This window comes from Capra hircus, chromosome 14 (genome assembly GCF_001704415.2).
Source record: "Capra hircus breed San Clemente chromosome 14, ASM170441v1, whole genome shotgun sequence".
Classification (NCBI taxonomy): Eukaryota; Metazoa; Chordata; class Mammalia; order Artiodactyla; family Bovidae; genus Capra; species Capra hircus.
Genome location: NC_030821.1, coordinates 37,815,417 through 37,840,182, shown reverse-complemented (window position 1 = coordinate 37,840,182; position 24,766 = coordinate 37,815,417). Strand labels below are relative to the sequence as shown.

Sequence of the window (24,766 nt, the reverse complement as noted above, 5' to 3'; positions counted from 1 at the left end):
TTCTAAGCTCTTAACTGACAAATGCTACTTCATTTTATTTCCTACATTATTGGAACATAGCATAGTCAGGATATGACAATATAAAACAGATATAGCTCATCTTTCCTCTTCCCATATAAGCCCACACTGGGAACCACGCAAAGCAAGTTTTTTGCAGCACTTGTATAACCTCAATACCCAGACCCAAACGTAGCATGTATAGTCTATTCCAGAAGGTAGAATCCGACCCTGCAACATAAAGACACAGACTCAGAAGTGTGCTGAGCTATGTCGATTGTCCGCTAGATTATGTCTACATGTTTGTCTGGGCATCTCTCAAATATGGATCTAAAAGTTGTATGACTGAACATAATTCACTGGATAAATTAAAATAGCATTATTTCAAAGTATCTTCAAATGTAAAGATTTCAACAAGAAATTCTGGTCTGTTACTGGTTCTCACATGCTGTTTGTAGGCTGCATGTCAAAGTTGATCTAAACACTCATTAAAATTATCTGTCCATTTACAAAATGATCCATAATTCTCGGAGGTAAAGAATATACTAGAAGCCAATACATTATTATGACCATACCTTTCTTTATGTTTTCAGCTACTTGAATTTTTCTCTTGGTCTTCATTACTTAAACAGACACAACATACTGTTCAGGTCATTTTAACAAGCAATTGACTGAAAGATGACCATGGGCAAGGCAGGCCCAAGCCCTCCCAGTTTCAGCTGGTTCCTTATTCTCCCAGGCCATGAACTTTCAAACCCCAGGGCTATTTCTTTCTAGCTCTTGGACATATTGAGTAAAGTCAAAGTTGCTCAGTCATGTCTGACTCTTGGTTGATTCTATGGATTGTAGCCTGCCAGGCTCCTCTGTCCTTGGAATTCTCCAGTCCAGAATACTGGAGTGAGTAGCCGTTCCCTTCTCCAGGGAATCTTCCCAGCCCAGGGATCAAACCCAGGTCTCCTGCATTGCAGGTGGCTTCTTTACTGTCTGAGCCTCCAGGGAAGCCCCATCCTTTTATACAGGCTGTTTATCTGCTGGAACGATCATATTTTGGGCCATCACACCACTGATTTCCCCTTCCTTTTCTTCATCCTGTTCAAGTATCACGTCCTCAGAGAAGTCTCTCTGACCAACCATCCCACAGTCCTCTTGCGCACCCCCAGCTCAGCCTTACCCCATCACCCCGTCTTTTCCTGATGTGTGTGTGTGTGCTGAGTCACTTCAGTCATGTCCGACTCTTTGCAACACTATGGATTATAGCCTGCCAAGCTCCTCTGTCCATGGGATTCTCCAGGCAAGAATATTAGAGTGGGCTGCCATGCCCTCCTCCAGGGGGATATTCCTGACCCAGGGATAGAGCCCACGTCTCTTACGTCTCCTGCATTGGCACGCAGGTTCTTGACCACTAGCGCCACCTGGGAAGCCTGTCTTAATACTTCATCTTAAAGCATCTTATGTACTGGTCTTAGCGTTTGTGGCTGGGGGATGCACTCTAGAACACATAGCCTCCCTGAGCACAGGATCTCTGTCTTGACAAGCAGTAACTGCGGCACCGACAACAGTCACACGCACTCAGTAAGTATCAATGGTGTGAATGAATGCATGCCTTTGCAGTCTTACCAAGAATAGTTCCCGAAACAGTCCTGTACTTTTTAAGACTGAAACTACTGAACAGATAATAAATGAGTGGGCACAGCTGCCATTTTAACCTATAGCTCCCCTCACAATATGCACGTGTTAGGATTTTAATTGGACCCACAGTGGTAGCCACGTCTGCACAGAAGGCGATTTGTACCCTGTGGCTTTGTTGGCTCTCAGTTTCTGCCAGAGAGAGCTTCTCTTTTTGCAATCTTGGCTGTTCCTTTCACTTCCCAGCAGAAAGCGGCTAGATGTTAATGCCTGAAACTGCACTTTTAATGGTCTGTAGAGGTTTCTTTAGACCACTTTACTGGGGGTAACTGTGTTTACTTAGCGTAGGGTCCTCAGTCTACCATGGAAAAGTGTTGGGGTTTCTTGCTATTGTTCATCCCCACACATATCTGGCTTGGGATGGAAGTTACATTGCAAATAGCATCCACTTAATGTTGATGGGTTTGTTACATACAGCCTGGGATCTTTTGTCAGTAATCTTATCCTTCCATTACTACCACGTGATATGGACAGTACTGGCCAGGAACTCAGCTGTCATGTCTCCAGGACAAATCCTCTTGACATATGGAATCGACAGTTGGAAACTGCCTCTATTTCGAGGCGCTTCTGTTTAGTCTGGGTTAGCACTTTAAGCCATATTGATAGCACACTCTGCCAGCCTTCCAAATAGGCACCTAGGTTTGCATGTCAGCTCCATTCAGCATCTTCAGCATTTCCATTTTACATTCAGTGTAGAAAATTCTATCTGCTATCACTAACAAAGTCAGTTACATTTGTATCTTGTGAAACATGCATAGTTTGGTACCCTTGCTCAGAAAATATACCCGATAAATAAATATTCGTTCCTTCTGTTGCTTTCCTGGCTATTTTAACAACTTATTTTATTCAAAGATATACTTAAAGAAGAATCTGCATCTGTTAAAAACTCACTGTACCTAGAAGTATTCAAATGTACACCCAGCGTCTGGTTATTTCTCTTTGTCAGCTAACTGGAGTTATGTTAAATTCAAACAATAAATTGTAATCATTATAAGTATCAGAAGAAGCTGTTTCAATGCAAAATGTCTGATTGACAGTATAAGGTTCTAAGAGATCTTGCTTTAACCAAATCCAAGGTATATAAAAATTTGTATTCGTAAGAGTGGTATTATGAAATAATATGAATATTTTCCACAGATACTATTTTAAATGATGATTGATTCAAATTTCTTTAAGATATAGCATGATTTCGAAAAGCCTTTCACAGACACGTACAGGAACCTATGTAATGCCATAAAGGAGGCCACGGACAGACACGAAGCCGACCCAGAAACTAATGATTGCTTCTCAGCAGTGATACGAGGCTGTTCAAACTACAGGGCTGGGACTGACGGGAAACCAGTGAGGGAGTCGGGATGACCACACCTGAAGCCCCGATGAATCTTTAAGCTGTGCAAAGAGGCACAGCCGGACACCGGGTTGTGTGATGTAAGAGGAGGTGGGAACTATGAAGCCATCCTGCCAAAAACGTGGACCTGAACTGATTAAGCCTCCTGACTTGCCACCAGGCTTTTATGTATTTTTATTTTCACTTATTTATGTTTTTTAAAAAATTATCTATTTGTCTGTGCTGGGTCTTAGCTGTGGCACACAGGATCATTAGTTGCAGCATATGGGATCTAGTTCCCTGACCAAGGATTGAACCCTGGCCCCCTTGCATTGGGAGCTTGGAGTCTTAACCACTGGACCACCATGGAAGTCCCTATTTATTTTTTAATTCTATCACTTAAATGTGCTCAGGCACTCAGTCACGTCCAACTCTTTGTGACCCTATGAACTGTAGCCATCCAGGCTCCTCTGTCCGTGGGATTTTCCAGGCAAGAATACTGGAGTGGGTTGCCATTTGCTTCTCTATTATCATTTAAGAAACCAAAGAATAATCAAGGGTTGTGTCTACTCCTGTCATTTAGCTCACATTCACAGGACTGTGAGGTTTGTGCGTAAGTTTCTATATGTGACTATCTTTATTAAAAAAATCAATAAATTTTATACGTGCAACTTAAGTAACCACCCATAAGGCCTGTCATCAATGTGTCCATTAGGATGCCATCGTATTGAATGGAAGGAAATGAGAATGACAGTTTGAGTTTGGTGGTAACTACACATTTGAGAAGACACTTGCGGAGCCTCCCTCCTCTCCCTGGTTATGTAACACAGTAAGTCCCCTACACGCTAATGAGTTCCCTTTCAAGAACGAGTTCATAAAGTCAATTTGTTCGTAAGTTCAACAAAGCCTAGGTACCCAGCTAACACAATTGGCTATATAGTGTTGTACTTAGTAGGTTTACAAAACTTTTCACACAAATAAGACATTAAAAAAACACACAAAAATCTAGCAAACATTTAAAGTCTTACAGTATAATACCTTGAAAATTACAGCAGTACAGTACCACAGCTGGCATACAGGGGTTGGCATCGAGTGAACAGGCAAGAAGAGTGACTGGCTGGAGGAGGGAGTGGAGGTGGAAGATGGGAGAGCTGAAGGACTGTCAACGATAGGCGATGGAGGGCAGGCTGCAATGTCACTCACACCTGACGTTGACAGAACACACACTTGCATCTTCGAAAGATGCCACTTGAAGGTTTGTATGTAGAAGACTCACTGTACTGTGATCCTTGTTCTTTGGAGTTTAGTCTTAGGCTTTATTCCTTATCTTGCCTCATATTTTCTTCTTGACGTTTTAGCCATACCCATTAGTTCAATTCCCTTCGTGTTTCCTTGATGCCCTATTTGTTGTTCTATTGTTTAGTTGCTAAGTCATGTCTGACTCTTTCGTACTTCCAGCCGAAACCTCTATTCTGAGCTCTGAAGTCCAGACCCAGCTGCCATGGGCCCACCCCACCAGCATGTTTCCAGGCCCCCGGCTTCTGCACATGTGCCTGCTGGACCCCCTCTTTCCACCCCCATCCCTCTGTGAATGGTGCTACCTTCAGCTCCCTGTGCAAGCTCGCCTTCCAGGGTCCTCCCTTTTACCACCCTCTCAGTTTTCCCCCATGTCCAATCCAACACAGTGAGCCCTCTTGGTTTCATCTCTGAGATGACTTTCAAATGCATCTCTTCAGCTTGTCTCTGCACCCCAAGGGTCAAGTCCCCTCCTCCAGTTACAGCATCTCTTGTCTTGGCCACCAGACTCACCCTCCTGCCTTCCAGTTCCTCCTTCAAACCCCAGCCAAGGGGATCTTTCCAAAAAGAAAATCTGATCACACCAAGTCCTCTGCTTAAAACCCTTTAATAGTTTTCCACTGATCAAAGCGTACAGGAAATGAAATCTCATCAAGTAGCTGCCACTTCCTGTAAGTTCTGGATGTGGCCTCCCTCCACCTTCTGACTCTACTGTCTAACTGTCTCCATCTCACTCACTTAGTCCTTATCCGGAACCTCTTCAGCCCCACTGGAGCCCTTCTCCTAGTTCAGTTCTAACCCCCATCAGACGCCAGGAAGGCCCTCCCACGCACAGGGCCATTGCTCACTGCGATAGGCATTTCTCTTTCACAATGCCTCTTTTTCCTATACCCATGTATTCGTGCTGCAGGTTTGACTAATACTTGCCATACTTTCCAGATTGTATGGGAACCCTATTATGAAATTGCACCTGAACTACTAGTCAGTAGATACTGTACTTTGTCATCAGGTAGTACTTGGCAATCTCTCCTCCAGTCATGCTTGAGTAATCTCGCTGAATCCGGAGACTCTAGTCTGTATTGGTTTTTGTTTGTCTTTGTTTCCATAGTTAGTTGTGATGTATGAGATCAGATTTAAAAGAGGCCCCACGTGCAGAGAGCCTGGCAGGTAATGTAAACACTGAGGCAGGACAGGTTAACCATGTGGAAATATTTTTCTCCTCCTCAAGGAAGCATGGCGTTTCTCATTTTTCTTTAAAGATGTGATCCGCTCATTCTAACTTTCATTTTTTCTTTCCCTTAAGAAAACTACAGGACAAAACTAATGGGAAATGGTGATCAACACTCAATTTGATGGTTGGGGAATAACAAAGAAGGGTGGGGCTGGGGCAAATTATTATTCTACACCCTCCAAGTTGGGTGTGGGTTGCCATTCTTTCAAGACACAAAAGGAACAAAGTTCCATAGTTTAAAAATTTTTTGTAATAGTTGGGAGTCAATGTATGTATTTTTACTATAGGAGTACTTCCAGGGCAAGTAACAAGTCATTGAGACTACATGTCTCAGGCCAAAATTAATTATTGTCAACTGATATTATGATATCGAATTCTAATTCTGGAGTTTGTAAGCAAAAACTATTATTTGAATGCATGACAATGATGTTGTACAAAAAGAGAGATTAAAATCTAAAGATGAGAAACAATACTTAGAGGGGAAAATTTCAACTCATGATTTTTTGGGCCAGTCTTAATCTGCACTCACATCTCTTCTAAAATAAAGAACAAAAAATCATCCATCAAAAAAATTTAAAAAAAATAAAATAAAATAAAAATACAGAACGTATATATATGTGTGCGTGCGTGCTAAGTTGCTTTAGTCTTGTCCAACTCTTTGTAACCCCATGGACTGTAGCCTGACAGGCTCCTGTGTCCCTGTATCCATGGGATTCTCCAGGCAAAGATACTGGAGTGGGTTGCCACTTCCTCCTCCAGGGGATCTTCCCGACCCAGGGCTCGAACCCAGGGCTCGAACCTGTGTCTTGTGTCTCCTGCATTGGCAGGCAGGTTCTTTACCACCTGGGAGGTCCATATAGATATGTGAAATAGAACTAGTATTCATGTTTTATTAATCATCTTCTAAAATCTGAAGGATTAAACAAATTGTTTACTAAATTTGTGGATGGCTTTCAATTAAATAGGGGTTCCAACAACTCTTAAGGCATATACTTAATATAAAATGTTTAACATATTATAAATCCTTTACAGTAGTAATATTAAAAACCTGAGACTGTCCACAGATTTTTGAGATTGAGTCCAACATATCTGCATTACATTTTAATTTGTAAAAAATAAAGTTGCAGGAATTGAAGATACTTGCAGGGTTTGCAAGGGTAAATTTTTCTTATCCTGGATTTAGAAACCTTTCTACAACTTCTAGTTTTTCAAACAAATGTCAAAAATGGGGAATTCCCCTTGAAGATATTATATATAAATAAAGTTATCAAATTTAAAATAGCAACCCCAGATGGTCTACCAGCATCAACGAAACCACTTTCCTTGCCAACATGAATTTCAGAAAGCAGAAATCATTCTCAGGCATACAGAGACAGACATCAAGTCCACAAATACTTGAGGCCATATGCTCAGTTCCAGGTTAGGTACTTTATTACGCAGCCCGTAAAACATCACTTTAAAAACAAACACTGAGTGTTCAGAATGAACACTGTTTAGTTGTTATGGAACGAGAGACCCATGCTCTTGTGTTTTAGAGGGAGAGATGGTGGTGAGTGCACACATGATAGATGGAATTTAAAAGCACAATCAAGGCTATCAGCAAACCTGTCTGGATTGGGTAGCTTTGGACTTTTTACCTTCTATTGCCTTTTTCTTTCTGATAATCTGTTTAACCTACGGACTTCCCTGGTAGCTCAGGTGGGAAAGAATCTACCTGCAATGCAGGAGACCTGGGTTCGATCCCTGGGTTGGAAAGATCCCCTGGAGAAGGGAATGGCAACCCACTTCAGTATTCTTGTCTGGAGAATTCCATGGACAGAGGAGCCTGGCAGGCTACAGTCCATGGGGTCGAAAAGAGTCGAACACGACCGAGTGACTAATACTTTCACTTCACTTTCTTTTAACCTACATTTCTGGGATTCAATATTTGGGACTATGAATGTGACAGAACCACCACGGAAACATAAGTATCTTTGTAGGATCCTGGTTGATGGAGTAGGAACTGAGGCTTATAGAGTTTGCCATCATCCCCATCCCTACCCTTGACTCCCCATCACTCAGAGAGAAAGTGAGAGAGATGAGGATGAGAGCCATGGGTCTCAATCACTCCACCATTAGGACTTTCTAAAATCATAAAAGGAACTGCAACAGAGTGAAAACTCGGTGCTTGAAAGCTAAGTGTAAGCAGATAGATGGCTTTTTGAAGGTCCTGGGGCTCCTGGAGAGTGGGGGGCTGGGTGATGCAAGCTGGGCTCAGGCTGCAGGGCCCAATGATCATGTGACGTATCTTTGTTGTTGCTGTTATTGTTGTTGAGTTGCTAAGTCGTGTCTGACTCTTTTGCTACTCCACGGACTATAGCCTGCCAGGCTCCTCTGTCCATGGGATTCTCCAGGCAAGAATACGGAAGTAGGCTGCCATTTTCTTCTCCAGGGGATCTTCCTGACCCAGGGATCAAACCTGCATCTCCTGCATTAGCAGGCAGATTCTTTACCTTAAAGAGCTTCAAGTTCCACAGTTATAAAAAGCAGACACCATCCTCAATGAACATTTGCCCTATTTATATACTGTACATTCCTGAATAACCTTTGATGCTCTATTTATTTCAAAGGAGATAGTTTTGGTTTTTTTTTTTTTTTTTTGACCCAGTTCATATCACTGATTATGGATATTCTAGCTCCCAGATAAATGAATGTCCACTGAGTCCAATTTGTGGGATCCAAGAGCAATTTGTGGATCAATCTGGAATTATATGGGGCTTGGCTGGTTTTGTGAAAATAGTTATAACACAACAGTGAAAGAAATCAATAAAGACTTATTAAGGTTTTGCTTCCTTTGCATAGGTTTAAAAATGAGTTCTGACCCATTAAAAAGGCTTTTAATATTTTTGGAGTTAAAATATCACACTTTACTGTCTCTGATTCTTTTCCTGAGTTGACCCTTCACAGCGATTAAATATGTCTTTCTCCTGCACAGCTGTGACTTTGTCTGGCTTCGGCTGCCAGGCTTTGTTTGCTTCTTCAGGTGACGATACCTGAATTCTGTGCCAAGGTGTACATGGCCTCGTAGACAATGTGCTTTCCCCTACTTACATTATCTTTCTGCAACAGAGAAAAAAATATATAACATTTAAGGTTTGCAAATACCATTTGGAGGCTCATCTGATACTCTTTACAAGTAGGCAATTAAAGAACTTGCCTGAAAAATCTGTTTTTTAATATATGTAAGGAAAAATTAACAGCTTCTACTTATTCAACATCCACCTCTTGCCAGATTCTTTTTAACTTGGCGCCTCACCTAGACAGCTGAAGAACTGATGCTTTCAAACTGTGGTGCTGAGAGGACTCTTTGATAGTCCGTTGTACTACAAGGAGATCAAATCAGTCAATTCCAAAGGAAATTCAGTCCTGAATATCCATTGGAAGAACTGATGCTGAAGCTGAATCTCCAAAACTCTGGCCATCTGATGTGAAGAGCTGACTCATTGGAAAAGACCCTGATGCTGGGAAAGACTGAAAGCAAAAGGATAAGGGGGCAGCAGAGGATGAGATAGCATCACTGACTCAGTGGATGTGAATCTGAGCAAACTCTGGGAGTTAGTGAAGGACAGGGGAGCCTGGAGTGCTACAGTCCATGGGTTCACAACAGTTGGACAATTATTCACCTAGAAAGATTGTTACATTTCACTTATTCTTCATAGGATTGTTGTGAGCTACAGGGAGGTATAGAAGACTGTATCAGTGGCCACAAGTCTACCCCTCCCAGTATCTTCACTTCTTGCACTGTGACTTTGTAGCTCCTTCCAGTGATGAAAAACGTATATTTCTAAACCCTTAATTTCTGGCAAGCCTTTGGGTTAGGTTTGGGCTGGCCTTTGTCTCATGGAATGCAGTGCAAGCAACAGAGTATCAGTTCTGAACCAAGACTACAGCTTTGCATGTTTGGGCTCTCACTCTTGGAACCTTGCTGATGCTCCCTGTGAATATGTACAGATCAGGCTGTTGAATGAGAGACACGTGGCCCAGGTGTCCTCATTGTCCGCCAGTAGTCAGTCAATTGCCAGAAGCTGAGATTGGAAGCTGACTATAGACACATATGTGAACCCAACTGAAACCAGAAGAACTGAGTCAGCCCAAACATAAACCCAGAGAGTTCAGGAGCTAAGTAAATGGGTGTTGTTTTAAGCTGTTAAACTGAGGGTGCTTTGTTATGCAGCAAGGTGAACTGATACAAAAAGCATTATTCTCATCATTGTACTAAAGAGAGGTACAGAAAGGTTAGTAACTTGTGCAAGGTCACTTAACCAGTAAAGTGGTAGAGCTATCAAGTATTACATCTGTCTCATGGGCATACACTCTTAGTTCCATTGCGCTAACTCTTTTTGATACAAATGAAAAAGTCTACCTTAAGTGCCTCCTACATGCTGTGTGTTGGGCTAGATATATTTCCTATATTTAGGAAACTTACAATCTTCATTTTGTTTTTCACTAAGGAAACTGCAATGTGATAGTTTTGTCCATTCTAGTGCTTTCATCTCAAATATATTTTAAATTTATTTTTCACCTTTTAAACCAGATCAAATGTAACCACCTCTTAGAAACCTTCCTTGTGTCCAAGACAGAATTAGAATTTCCCACCTGTGGTTGATTGCAAAAATAACCACCATTACTCACTCTTTCCTTTATCCTCACCCTTTGTAATATGACTTTTCAGTACTATCCATTAGGAGATAAAATCTACTTCCCTACCCCTTGAATCTAGACTGGACTTGTGACTAACTTTGGGCAATAAATGTGGCAGCCATGATATGGTGCCAGTTCTGAGATGAAGCCCAAGAGGCCTTGCTTACTTGCATTCATTTTATAGGTGAACCTAACTGCATCATGTGAACAAGACTAGGCTAGCCCTGCTGAAGGGTGAGAAACCATACTGACAAGCACTCCATCAGCTAGGTTGTCCCACTGAGGCCCCTAGACATGTGAGGACCCAGCAAAGATCAGCAAAGCCAGACCACAGTGAACACTGCTGTATGTGGTGGCTAGCTGAGACCAGAGGAATTGCTCAGCTGAATCCAGCCTAAATTGCCAGTTGCAGAATCAAAAGCTAAATAAATCAGGTCATATTAAGCCACTAAATTTGTTATGAAGAAAAAAGATGATAGATACAGATCCCTTTGTACTTTTCTAGCATTTTTAACCTTATTTTTAGAATAGCACACGTATTTGATAAAAGTCCAATCAATTAACGAATAAATGATTAAATATTCAATTACACTGAGATAAGATTTTTCAAACAAAACAGAAGTCTATTTTTAACTCCTATCTCCCCTGGTTGTGAGACAGAGCCATATTTACAGGGCTTGATACTTACCAGGGGTGGTCAATAAATGTTAGCTCTCATTGATCCTGTATGTGAACTGAAATGCCAAACAAAACAAAAGCCAGAGCAGACACTGTAGCACTGAGGCATGCAGGAGATTTTTTTTCTGAAAACTTTCAAAATCAGGACAGACTCTCCTGGTGTTTGTGAGGTGGAGATCTAGGGCAAGGGACATTCTTTTTTCCCGCTGAATATTGGCAAGCTTCTTTCTCTTTGAAAGTAGACACTTTTAAAATGATCAGAGCTACTCAAGTCACCCAGTTTCAAAGAGTAGGAGAATTATGCGATAGAAGGACCACCACAAGAGGCATTCCCACTCTCTTAAGGCTAACGGTTCTTCACTTTGGTTGCACAGTGGAAGCACCTGGGAAATTTTTAAAAATGCGTCTAGACCATAGGTTTAATTAGTTTGGGGTATATTCTGCACACAGGGACTTTTAAAAAGTCCTGGGTTGACTTTATTGAATTAGTCAAAGTTAAGAACCACTATTCAATCCCTCCCCAGAGTGCTTCTACTGGTCAAGTGATGATTATTGGATTAAAAAAATTATTTATTTATTTTAATTGGAGGATAATTACAACATTGTGATGGTTTTTGCCATACATCAACATGAATCGGCCACAGGTATCCATGTATCCCCCATCTGAATTTTTGTTTATTTGTGGCTGCACTGGGTCTCTGCTGATGCACACAGGCTTCTTATTGCAGTGAGTGGGGCTACTCTTCAGTCGCCGTGCTCAGGCTTCTCATTGCAGTGGCTTCTCCCGCTGTGCAGCATGGTCTCTAGAGCGCGAGGGCTCAGCAGTTGTAGCGCATGGGTTCAGCTGCCCCGTGGCATGTGGAGTCTCTCTGGAGCAGGAACTGAACCAGTGGCCCCTGCACTGGCAGGCAGATTCTTAACCACAAGACCACTAGGGAAGTCTCTGGATTTAACTTTCAAGGAAGATTCAGAAAACGAAGATCACGGCATCCAGTCCCATCACTTCATGGCAAATAGATGGGGAAACAGTGGAAACAGTGTCAGACTTTATTTTTGGGGGCTCCAATCACTGCAGACGGTGATTGCAGCCATGAAATTAAAAGACGTTTACTCCTTGGAAGGAAAGTTATGACCAACCTAGATAGCATATTCAAAAGCAGAGATAATACTTTGCCAACAAACGTCCATCTAGTCAAGGCTATGGTTTTTCCAGTGGTCATGTATGGATGTGAGAGTTGGACTGTGAAGAAAGCTGAGCACCGAAGAACTAATGCTTTTCAACTGTGCTGTTGGAGAAGACTCTTGAGAGTCCTTAGACTGCAAGGAGACCCAACCAGTCCATTCTAAAGGAGATCAGTCCTGGGTGTTCTTTGGAAGGAATGATGCTAAAGCTGAAACTCCAGTACTCTGGCCACCACATGCGAAGAGTTGATTCATTGGAAAAGACTCTCATGCTGGGAGGGATTGGGGGCAGGAGGAGAAGGGGACGACAGAGGATGAGATGGCTGGATGGCATCACTGACTCGATAGACGTGAGTTTGAGTGAACTCTGGGAGTTGGTGATGGACAGAGAGGCCTGGCGTGCTGCTGTCCATGGGGTCGCAAAGAGTTGGACACGACTGAGCAACTGAACTGAACTGAACTGAAAGTAAACTTTGCTTTCTATATGCCTCCAATCAAAACACAGCACTGAGACCCATAGCTAGAAAATAATAATTTCTTATAATGGACAACGACTGACTCAAAAGTAATTAAGGAATAATTATTGGATGAGTAACTTCCTGATGATGAACTCAACAAGCATAATATGAACACTTGGCATGGTCTTAAATGTCTCCAAAGCCTTAAGTATAATTGGGTATTCAAAATTTTATTGCCCTAAATTAAAGCACTGTATAACACTATAAATTATATTAAATAAAAAATTCAAACTAAATTACATTGAAGCATGCATGGATGCTCAGTAGCTCAGTCATGTCCAGCTCTTTTCAACCCCAGAGACTGTAGCCCGCCAGCCTCCTCTGTCCATGGGATTCTCCAGGCAAGAATACTGGAATGGGTTGCCATCTCCTCCTCCAGGAGATCTTCCTGACCCAAGGGATCAAACCCGCATCTCCTGTGTCTCCTGCATTGGCAGGCAGATTCTTTACCACTGGGAAGCAAGTACATTAACCTAAAATCTTTGTTTGAAAATGTACTTTATATGAATAACAATTTATCACAAATTAAGGTAAAATTTAATGTTTAATATGATTTTGAGTTCAGATTAAATTTCAAAAAACTGTGGTCTTATCTTCTTAATGTGTAAGTGGCTCTCACATGGCAACAGCATTACTTTTAAGGACTTTTTTGAGGGTGAGGTGCAGGGCACAAAAGCTAGAAAATGATAGATAAATAATAACTTACGCTATAAACTATACAATGTGTGCAAACTGCTTCAGTACCAAAATTTTATCCTCAATAAACTCCACAGTTGTAATTACAAATAAACCTCCAACACATATTCAGAGAGTCAGAATTTTTCTAAGCCATGGTTTTCAGGAGACAAAAATCTGGCTTGACTCTCTGATTTCACAGAAATGGAAAATGAGGTCCAGAGAATTTAACAAGTCAAGTAAAGCCCCCAGTACCCAATGGCTGGAAATTAAGCCCAGGAAGTCTGAGCTACCAAGCTCTCATGTCTCTGGAGACAGGCACAGGGAAGATAACAGCCCCGCGGTCACTGTGGCTGGCTGGGACTGACCTGTGTTAACAGGTGGCTGTGTTGCTAGAGGACCTTGGCAAAAGGAGAATTAGTTATCACTTTCTATCCCATTTCCTCTTATGACAAAAAGGCTGGGGTGAACTCTAGCCATTTACTACATTAGGTATAAATATAGTTACTGTACTCTTTCTATTCTATTATTAAATTCTTACATTAACATGGTACAAGTGTTATAATTAATAAACCAATGTTGGTACACTATTATTAACTAAAGTCCATATTTAATTCTTGGAAAGATCCCCTGGAGAAAGAAATGGCAACCCACTTCAATATTCTTGCCTGAGAAATCCCATGGGCAGAGGAGTCTGGCAGGCTACAGTCCATGGGGTCACAAAAGAGTCAGACATGACTTAGCTAAACAACAATACTTAGTTCAGATTTCCTTAGTTTTTTACCTAATGTCTATTTTGGGGGTTTGTTTCAGGATCCAATGGATTATCAAAAAAGCAAGACAGTTCCAGAAAAACATCTATTTCTCCTTTATTGACTATGCCAAAGCCTTTGACTGTGTGGATCACCACAAACTCTTGAAAATTCTTGAAAAAGAAAAAAAAAAACTTTTGAAAATTCTTCAAGAGATGGGAATACCAGACCACCTGACATGCTTCTTGAGAAATCTGTATGCAGGTCAGGAAGCAACAGTTAGAACTGGACATGGAACAACAGACTAGTTCCAAATAGGAAAAGGAGTACGTCAAGTGTACATTGTCACACTGCTTATTTAACTTATAGGCAGAGTACATCATGAGAAACGCTGGGCTGGATGAAGCACAAGCTGGAATCAAGATTGCCGGGAGAAATATCAATAACCTCAGATATGCAGATGACACCACCCTTATGAAAAAAAGTGAAGAAGAACTAAAGAGCCTCTTGATGAAAGTGAAAGAGGAGAGGGAAAAAGTTGGCATAAAAGTCAATATTCAGAAAACTAAGATCATGGCATCTGGTCCCATCACTTCATGGGAAATAGATGGGGAAACAGTGGAAACAGTGTCAGACTTTATTTTTCTGGGCTCCAAAATCACTGCAGATGGTGACTGCAGCCATGAAATTAAAAGACGCTTACTCCTTGGAAGGAAAGTTATGACCAACCTAGATAGCATATTAAAAAGCAGAGACATTACTTTGCTAACAAAGGTCCGTCTAGTCAAGGCTATGGTTTTTCCAGTGGTCATGTATGGATGTGAGAGTTGGACTATAAAGAAAGCTGAGTGCTGAAGAACTGATGATTTTGAACTGTGGTGTTGGAGAAGACTTGAGTCCCTTGGAATGCAAGGAGATCCAACCAGTCCATCCTACAGGAAATCAGTCCTGAATATTCATTCATTGGAAGGACTGATGCTGAAGCTGAAACTCCAATACTTTGGCCACCTGATGTGCAGAACTGACTCATTTGAAAAGCCCCTGATGCTGGGGAAGATTGAAGGTAGGAAGATACGGGGACCACAGAGGATGAGATGGTTGGATGGCATCACCGACTCAATGGACATGAGTTAAGTAAACTCCAGGAGTTGATGATGGACAAGGAGGCCTGGCGTGCTGCACTCCATGAGGTCACAAAGAGCTGGACACAACTGAGTGACTGAACTGAACTGAACAGGATCTGATCCAGGATCTCACATTACATTTAGTTTCTTCTGTTTTTCATTAGTTCAACTGTGTGTTGGGTTATGTGTGTGGGGGATAGAATATGTCTCCTATTTAACCAATTAAGGGCAAAATCCTACCAATTAATGTTCTCAAATGCCTTAGTCTAAAAGAAAAAGCATACGTTAATGAAGTAACCTGGAGTTTTAACTATGAGAAAAATACTGCAGTTAAGAGGGAGTTCAGGTTAAAAAATTTTGACACTTGGCGGGACCTAGAAACATGATCTCTGACTTCAACATGGATTAACAGAGTCTAAAAAGTAAGGAATGGGGCAGGAGAGTGTGAGAGTTCAGAGTAATAAAAGACAGCTCCTAAAGAATTATAGTAATGCAGAAGAAAGGAATATTGTGAAATATACTATCCTTTACTTTAGGGAACTCTGCATTTGTAAAATCCATAGAAACACAGTCACAATCTTCTTGCCAATATTTGTATAAAACGTTTTCCAAACAAGACTGATTCATCTTTCTCTGAAATGAATTGTTAGATCACAACAGAGCATGTTAAAGAGTTTGCATCCCTTATAGAAATGCCAAACATTCACTCTGCCTGACGCTGCACTATAAATAGGGAAATCCAAATGCTAAAAATGTTCTTCGGGTTGCCAAACATAGGTCTTTAGCATCAACTTCCTACTACAAATGACTCATCCTTCCAAAGTTTGAAAATGAAAGCTAGTTACAATTCACAGAGAAACGGTGTAGCATACATTGATAAAAAGACAAAGATACTTCATTTACGTGTATTTCTTTTTCCTTAGAGCATATCTATTGAAATCTTTCTTCAGAATTTTAAGAGGTTTTATTAAAGAGAAGTTACTCCCATGAGAACTGGATTTTTAAATTAAAAAGTAGAATAGCCAAGTAACATGAATATTATTAGAAAATAATAATTCTGACAAATCATTTTGAAATTCATTAGCTTCATTTGGATATAAGAGATGTAAAATGTATTAACTGTAATAAAATAAGTTAATAATGAAGTCATAACATGAAAACTAATAAGTTCACCAAAGAGATGTACAAATGAAGCCCCGATGTCCAAGAATACAAGGAAATTAAACTCTAAGAAATTTTACTTGATTAAGAAAAATAGGACTGTTGGGAAGAAAGCATCCTTTGTTGTAAAGAAAATAATCAATCAGGAAAGTGCCACTGATATATGATGGGTATTTCAAGATAGTGTATGTCTCTCTGTATATCTTACAATAAGTAAAGAGAACATAAATAGTACAGGGATTTGGGTAGCACACTTGAGGTTTGGTTGAAGAGGTAACTGTTGATTTTTACTGACAGCTGGGACAAGAAACTACAGGAGATGCTCATTTGATGTGGGTGGAGTAAGGCAGGCCAAGAGTGGATTCACACTTTCTTCTAATCAACTGACTGTACCACTGGACTTTAATCTTCTGCATCTCACTAGACCTCATATTATCCAATTACCAGTCATTTCCTGGAGGATGGCTAGATTCCTTTTAAACTGAATACAAATAATTATTGCAACCTCTTTTCCTGGCTTTATTAAAGGCTTTTTCACCTGTTTTGACTTGTCTAGTGACACTTCAGCAAAGTTCTCCGGGAGATATCTTAATTATTTAAACATTTTATGGTACACAAGAAAGAAGTGACTTAAATAAAATTACTCAATTTTAGGTAAGTTATTATTCAAGACTGTATGTCATATTCATTTAAATACAAACTTTAAAAACCCTATTTTGATTTTTCCTATGTAATAAGTGATGTGCTATTTAATTAACTTCACATTCAGTATCTAATAAAATACATGACTTGAAGACAAATATTTGAAAAAGCATAGTGGTACATAACTGATTTGGAACCAAATATATGAGTTTAAAACTATAATATATTCTTATATCAAATTAGAAAATAATTGTTTTCATTAACATTTATCTGGGTATCTTACATTTTGAACAAAAACAATCAAGCTATGATAATTTTTGTGTTTACTTATAAAACAATGAGATAAGACAAAATGTCTTAGGTGGCAGTTTGTAAGCATTTCTCTGCAATTAATACATATTTTGACTTGTCTGTGTAGTCAGTTTATCCAGAGGAGTGTGAGGATATATAAAAGCATATGAATAATGTTTGTTTCTAATAAATGAAAAGCCAAATTGTATGTGATTGTCATTACTTTTTCTTTTTTTAACATTGAACTTTGTATCGGACAGATATCCTAATAGGCTAACATAAAACTTACCAAATACATTAAGATATTTAAGATTTACAAGAAGTGTAATTCAATTGATGGGCTTCGCAGGTGGCTCAGTGGGTAGAGAATCCACCTGCAGTGCAGGAGACTGCCTGCAATGCAGGAGATGCAGGTCCGATCCCTGATTGGGGAAGATCCCCTAGAGAAGAAACGGCAACCGACTCCAGTATTCTTGCCCGGGAAACCACATGGGCAGAGGAACCTGGTGGGCTACAGTCCATGGGGTCACAGAAGAGTCAGACACGACTTAGTGACTAAAACACCACCACCACCAGAATTCAACAAACACTCATGTAACCGTTACCCAGTTGAAAATAAAACGTGGCCAACACTGTGAGAAGCATGTAAGAGTTTTGACCAGATGACTACCGCTTATAAAGTCACATCAATGCCTCTATGCTTCTTATCTCACTAATCAGCCACCCATGAGATGTATCAAAGCCACCATCTGTCAAGGTACAGGATCCACCCAGTGAAGAAGTGCAGAGGAAGAAGGACAGCAACCATGTCTGGTCTTTCTCCCAGTGCTGCTGGGTGGTGCTGTGCAGGACAGCTCGCCCGACGACCTCAGGACATGGGGCCTGGAAGCCTGGGTTTACTGTGCAGCATTAATCACACCTGCTTTGAATTCTGCAAGGACAGACCTTACAAATTCTTCCCCCAACATAAACACCAAGAGACAAAGGGTGGGCAGCTCCCAGACCAGCAACATCACACGCGCTGTGTGCAGTTCTGCTGGCTGGCCTGTGTGTTCAGAGACCCAAACGGATGTGACAGTCCCTGTCACAGTCCCTGACAGTCCTTGCCACAGCAAGCTCTGCCGTGACACAGAAGCCACCTGGGGCGGCGCACACGGAGCCCTGTGGCCTAGGCTCCTGCGGGTGGCCCCCCACCAGTGCTGCCGGCCCTCACTGCCTGTGCGACCTTGCAGTTACTCACTCTCTCTGAGGTTCAGTTTCCTCTTCAGGAACACGGGAATCATCCCAATAGTAGTAGTAGAGGAGTTGGGCAGATTAAATGATTTAATATTTGCAAAGAGTATAAGACCCGCACCTGCCTCACTGCACATACAATATAGTGCTTGTTAAACAGAATCTTTAAGTGTTTACTTCAACTTCCTTTTATTGGCATATGTCTCCTTTCGTAACAGACAAAGATGACACACAACACTGGTGAGAACAAGATTGCTGTGTGCCTCGTTGTGAGACGCCAGGCCTGACTCCCTACAAGGCTGGGCCAGGCGGTGCTCTTCTGGAGCTGCAGACACTGACTTCCTGGTGGGCTGGGGTCACCTGTGATGGAAGCCTGGCTGTCACTCACACACGCTTACGATCAGGCCTCAGGTACCATTACCAGGGATTCCAGCAGAAAAGGAACAGGAGGCAGAACGAGAGGCAGGGCTGCCAGAGTCACAGGCGAGCCAGCAGCTGCCCTACAAACCGCATCTTCTGCATCTTTCAGGGCTTGCCCAGCCCTCCCAGTTAGCAGCGCCTCCCAGAGCCCCTGTGGGAGGAGTAGGAAATAGCCCTATCTCTGCCTTACTTCCCTTCAGAGTCCTTAACTCAGTTGTTAAAAATAATAAAACAGGACTTCCCGGGGGGTCCACTGGATAGGAATTCACCTGCCAACGCCCGACACTCGGGTTTGATCCCTAGTCTGGGAAGATCCCACATGACCTGGGACAGCCAAGCCTGTGCTCACAGCTCACTACTGACGTGTGCTCTACAATAACAGAAGTCAGCTCAATGGGAAGCCTGCACACCACAACAAGAGTAGTCCCCACTTGCTACAACTAGAGAAAGCCTGAGAGCAGCCAGGAAGACTGGGGCAACCAAAAAATAAATAAACAGATAACGATAAAATAAAAACCACTTTTAAAACAGACAAAATAAAAGTACCCTTGACACAACGGAGGGAAATAGTTTAGTCACATCTTGATTAATTTTTCTTGCTATCTCTGGCATTTCCTTGAAAACAGCATCATATAAATATATATTGCATAATAAACAGTTAATGAATTCATCTTTATAAAGATTGTCAAATATGTTTTAAGGGAATGTATATTTCTTTAGAAGAAAACTAAAGCAGATAATGTACATGAATGATGTCCCAAGAGTAAAAGAGCTCCATGAGGTATGTAAGACTGATCCTTATATAAGTTGCATAAAAAGCCGAGATGGGTATGCCATTTAATAGTCATTAGATGACAGTCATCTAATAGCTGACTGTATCCTGATGTCATCATAACCATAATTTTAGAAATGGCATAGTTTATATCATGAAGGAAATTGCAACCCATTCTGGTATTTCTTGCCTGGAAAATCCCATGGACAGAGGAGCCTGGTGGGCTACAGTCCATGGGGTCTCAAAGAGTCAGACACAACTGAGCATGTACACACACACACACAGTTCTTATCTAAAAAGGTGCGGGGAGTTCTTCTTACAGATGCCAGCCGAGACTGGGGAATATGGCAAATCTCTCTCTGAGCATAAGAACACGGGGCCATGAATACGGCTGGGGGTGGCCGCGCACACCTGCTCTCTGGGCCACCCTGGACCAGCTCTCATGCTGTGTTTGCGAACATACAGCCTGCAGCCTGGCAACACCTTTCTCTGTTCTGGTAAGAAACACACACGCACACACATACACACCCTGAGTCCCCACACACCTGGCGCTGTGCTCAGGGTGGCGGGGGAGCAGGGTGAATGCAGAGCCTTTAAGAAGCACAAACCCGAAGCCTCGGTCTGGGTTCACATTTCTGCCAGCTCAGTTTCCAGTGCAGTGTTTGCGCACTGCTTTGAACCCTGGCTTTTACAGTTGTTGTTCCCTTTAAAGTTCTGGAGCATTCTGAGCATGGCATCTTCTCACACTGTCTCTGGCAGGGCAGGTCTTACCCCAAGGCACATCTTTGAATTTGTCTTTTTTTCTCTTATCTCAGGCAGCCTCTACTTGTTTCTGTGAGTCATCCCATGACACGCATGGGTTATTTTCCATTTGATTCTGACATCTGAATGCTAATATGCAGGGAGCAATCTCAAAGCAGGTCTAGTGTGTTTAGAAGGCAATTCTCACCTTTCATGATTTTAATTTCTGTTACTACAGTATCTGGAAAGGCAGGCTGCTATCTTAATGACTTCTTCCATGCGAGACATGCTAAATGCAATGTGAAGAAGTCACTTCGAGGAAAACTTTCTCCCCATGTTGACTTGCATCTACAGTCATGGAGGCTGTTAGAATTTATATGTATATGTTTTAAAAAGCTCTAAGCTGACATACTGCTCAGGATTTTGAGATTTCCCACTGCTCCGTGCTGTTCCATTCTGTATGCACAGCACAGATTCCTGGCAACCCCATTACAGTGAATAAACAATGTCTTCTCTGTCAGATCAGAGAATGAATAGTATCACACAATTCTCCTCTAATGTACAGCCTCCACTTCCTCGATCCAGCCCCTTCAGAAGAAAACAGGCAGAATAAGGACTGGGGAGGAAGGCATTCTTCTCACTCTGTCAATCTGGAACGGCATTCTAGCCGGCTCGGGACGAAGTAATGTCAACTCTCTATCAACTGCTAAACAGAGAAAGTTGACAAGTTTATTTTCTTTTAAATTGGATCATAGATTTTTGCATTTCTGTGTGTGCGTGGTCATGAACATCTTTCTCGAAGGAAAGAGGCAGTTCATAAGCTATAATCCCAAGGCTTGGCCAAAACAGCTTTTAGCTACAGACTCAGCAGCAACAGGGGAACTTCAGAGAAATGACACAGCAATTTGTGTTAAAATATTGGCAGCTAATTCATGAATGCTGGAGCTCACTAGGAAATTCCGCTACCTCTGTGAGCATCTTTATTCCCACTAAGCTCATGATTCACAAAGAAAATGCCTAGAGTTACTTCCCTGAAATATACTGTATGATGCTGACAGATTTCTCTTTAGTGTGTCTGTCTCGTATTCACTCTATTTCTCTTTCTCTCTCTCACACACAAACACACACACACACATACACACACACATACACACAAACACCCCTTCCCCTCCCCGAAAAGAGGCATTAAAAATATAATCTTCCCAACAAGAACATTCATTCACGAGGCATTTATCAGCAGCCAACGATTTACTTAGTAGGTATTTTCATAAAAGAAGAACATGGATTCATTTAAAATCTTCCATATTCATAAGTCTTAGTTGGTTAAAAATACCATGATACAGGTTTCCCAGCCCCACCCCCCCGTGATGTGAAACAGCATAAATCTTATTTTAACCCCTAAATGGAATTACCCAACTCTTCCCTCTTAAAAGAAGAAATGCTATTTTTACAATCAGACCACACTGTCTTCTGCTTTCATGAATATCTGAGAGACACTGAAAAGAAAAAAAAAAAATATAGCTTCCCCTTTCTCCCACACATTCTGAGCCAGCTCAGCGGGCTCCCAGACTCTGCTGGCATTCTCCTGGTAACACATTCAGAAGAGACTGCAGAGATCCCAACAGCACGGCTTTCTTTCCTCCGGCCCCCTCTCCTCTCTCTCCTATCACTCTAGGTTTGCACTAGACTGAACAATTAAGCCTTTGTGCACTTCCACTGCAATCTGCAAATTCTAACGATGTGCCTCCATCACTGGTACAATGGTAATATTTACCTTGGAGAAATGTCTGTCCAAATAAGTATTCAAAATGCTGGCAAGATGTATTCCCTTTGAAATGTTGTGTTGTTGAATGTTCTCTCTTCCGTCTTGGCCTATGACCAAAGAGAAAGAAAGTTAGGGAAAAAAAAAAAGATGGATAAAGACTGTGACAGATACTGGTCTAGTTCACCGTAAAAATCTTTTATATTCCTTCTTGAACAAAGCAAACTACAAAGAAGAGGCAAAACTACACATAGCAGTAAATGAATTAAAAAAGGTCTCAAAATAGCAGCCAAGTCAATGGGTAATCAAATACACACCAATTTCCTCGCTCTTTCCTGATGGGTGCCCATTTTACAACAAAGCCATCTATGTGTTATTGGAGTGATATTAAAATTCAAATAACTGTTGTCTGAATTTGAGATAAAACAGGTGATTTGTTTGAAGAGAGTATTTATGCTTTGAGGTAAGGTAAGTGGTGATTTAACTGTGAAAATGTCTTATTAAAAGCAGAATCTTTGGTGCAGCATGAACAGGGCAGGCCAAATGACATGCAGATCTAGTCCCGAGTGCTCTTTCATCTGTTCCACTGTGAAAATGGGGAGGATGTGCAGGAATGGAGGAGACCGCAGGGATGACTTCCGTTCATCTCACATCCAGGGCTCTGCTCTACGGCCAGTGCCCTACCATTCCTCCACCCCACTTTCCTCTCCAATTCTCTTCCCACGTCTAATAAACACCTCCTGCACCGAACCTCTATTTTTACATAAGACACCATGACAAATGTAGTAAGAGAGGGAGGAGGGGAGAAGGATGCAATGAATGAATAAATGAACCTCCAAGGAGAATATCCTGGAAGTTGACTAAGATTCAGAACAGCTTGATTATTTAACAGACTAAGGTATAATTCCTGATTTAAAATCTTAAAAACTGAATACAACATAGCCTTCTAGATTTGCATCGGTGATGTTCTTTTATTAGAACCACACATGATTAGAACCACTCTTAGACCGAGAGTGTCTATTTTCCATAGCAGAATCAGCAGATTATTTATACTATCTTTAGGTACATCTATTGTTTCCCTGATAGTTCCCAAGTAAGAAGCAGCTGACTTTTGTTTGCCGCTGCATTTAGCTACATTATTTTTTTCCTTAAAAAAAAAAAAAAAAAGAAACTCTAAAAAGATTAGAATAAGTCACACAGTCAAGTTGTTCTTCAACTCAACTCCAGGTCTTTCCACTGTCAATCAAACAAACAGAGAGGGCAGGGCTTCACTGGGTGAAGGGCTTGACAGAAAAGAGCCATCTTTCAATCTTTCATTAGATTTCAAATCAAACCCTCCTCCTGAGCTCCTGCCATACAGATATATTTAGATACAGATTCCAACTGCAAACCCTTCCACTCTCCCTTGTTGTCACTGTCAATCCCAGAGAACTCTCCTGAGTTCATTAGTGATATGAGCAAAATTTACTATCTAAAGCAAACTGCTACATTAAAAAAATAAAATGAAAAGAACAAACATGCTTCTTAAAAAGCCAAATCTTACTAATATGTATGGGAATTGACTTGCTTGCGTATGCTATCTGTATTACTAGACAGGAGTTGCTGCTGCTTGCTACTGCTGCTAAGTCGCTTCAGTCGTGTCCGACTCTGTGCGACCCCATAGACGGCAGGCCACTAGGCTCCCCCGTCCCTGGGATTCTCCAGGCAAGAACACTGGAGTGGGTTGCCATTTCCTTCTCCAATGCATGAAAGTGAAAAGTGAAAGTGAAGTTGCTCAGTTGTGTCCGACTCTTAGTGACCCCATGGACCGCAGCCTACTAGGCTCCTCCGTCTGTGGGATTTTCCAGGCAAGAGTACTGGAGCGGGGTGCCATTGCCTTCTCTGAGACAGGAGTAAGGAGCCTGATTTTAAAACTGAACATATTATTTGACTGCTAATTTAATAACATAAAAGTGGTACATAATTTTGCATTTTCAGAACATGCATTTCACCAGTTAGAAACATTCTAGGGAAACAAGATAATCAAGACAGAGTGGTACTGGCACAGGATAGACATCTAGATCAATGGAACAGAATTCAGCATCCAGGAATAAACCCGCATATCTATGGCCAATTCATTTTTGACAAAGATGCCAAGACTATTCAACACGGAAAGAATAGTCTTTCCAATGAAAGATTCTGGGGCAACTGGATAAGCTCCATGCCAAAGAATGAAGTTGGATCCTCAACTCAGACTGCATAGAAAAGTTAACTCAAAATGGATCAAATGCCTAAATTTAACAGCCTAAACTACAAAACTCTTAGAAGACATAAGGATAAGTCTTTATGAGCTCAGATTTGGCACTGGCATTTTAGACATAATACCAAAAGCACAAGTAATTAAAGAAAAATAGATAATTTAAGCTTCATCTAAATTAAAAACATTTTTTATGTTTTAAAGGATACTATCAAGAAAGTGAAAAGACGACCCAAAGAATGAAAATGTGCAAATCATATCTGATAAAGCAGCGGTTCCCAACCTCTTTCTGGCACCATAGACAGGCTTTATGAAAGACAGTATTTCCACGGATGTGGGAGGGGGATGGTTCAACCAGTAAT

The 24,766-nt window shown here is 41.3% G+C and overlaps 1 protein-coding gene across 2 annotated transcripts in view; it reads right to left on the bottom strand.

Moving 5' to 3' along the window:
- Positions 1-24,766, bottom strand: part of PAG1 (phosphoprotein membrane anchor with glycosphingolipid microdomains 1) — a 159,177-nt gene that overhangs the window by 41,829 nt on the left and 92,582 nt on the right. For both annotated transcript variants that reach the window (XM_005689126.3, XM_013969305.2), the window contains one exon: positions 22,181-22,278. The gene's annotated coding sequence lies outside the window, so the exon portion shown is untranslated. The remainder of the gene's footprint in view (positions 1-22,180; positions 22,279-24,766) is intronic.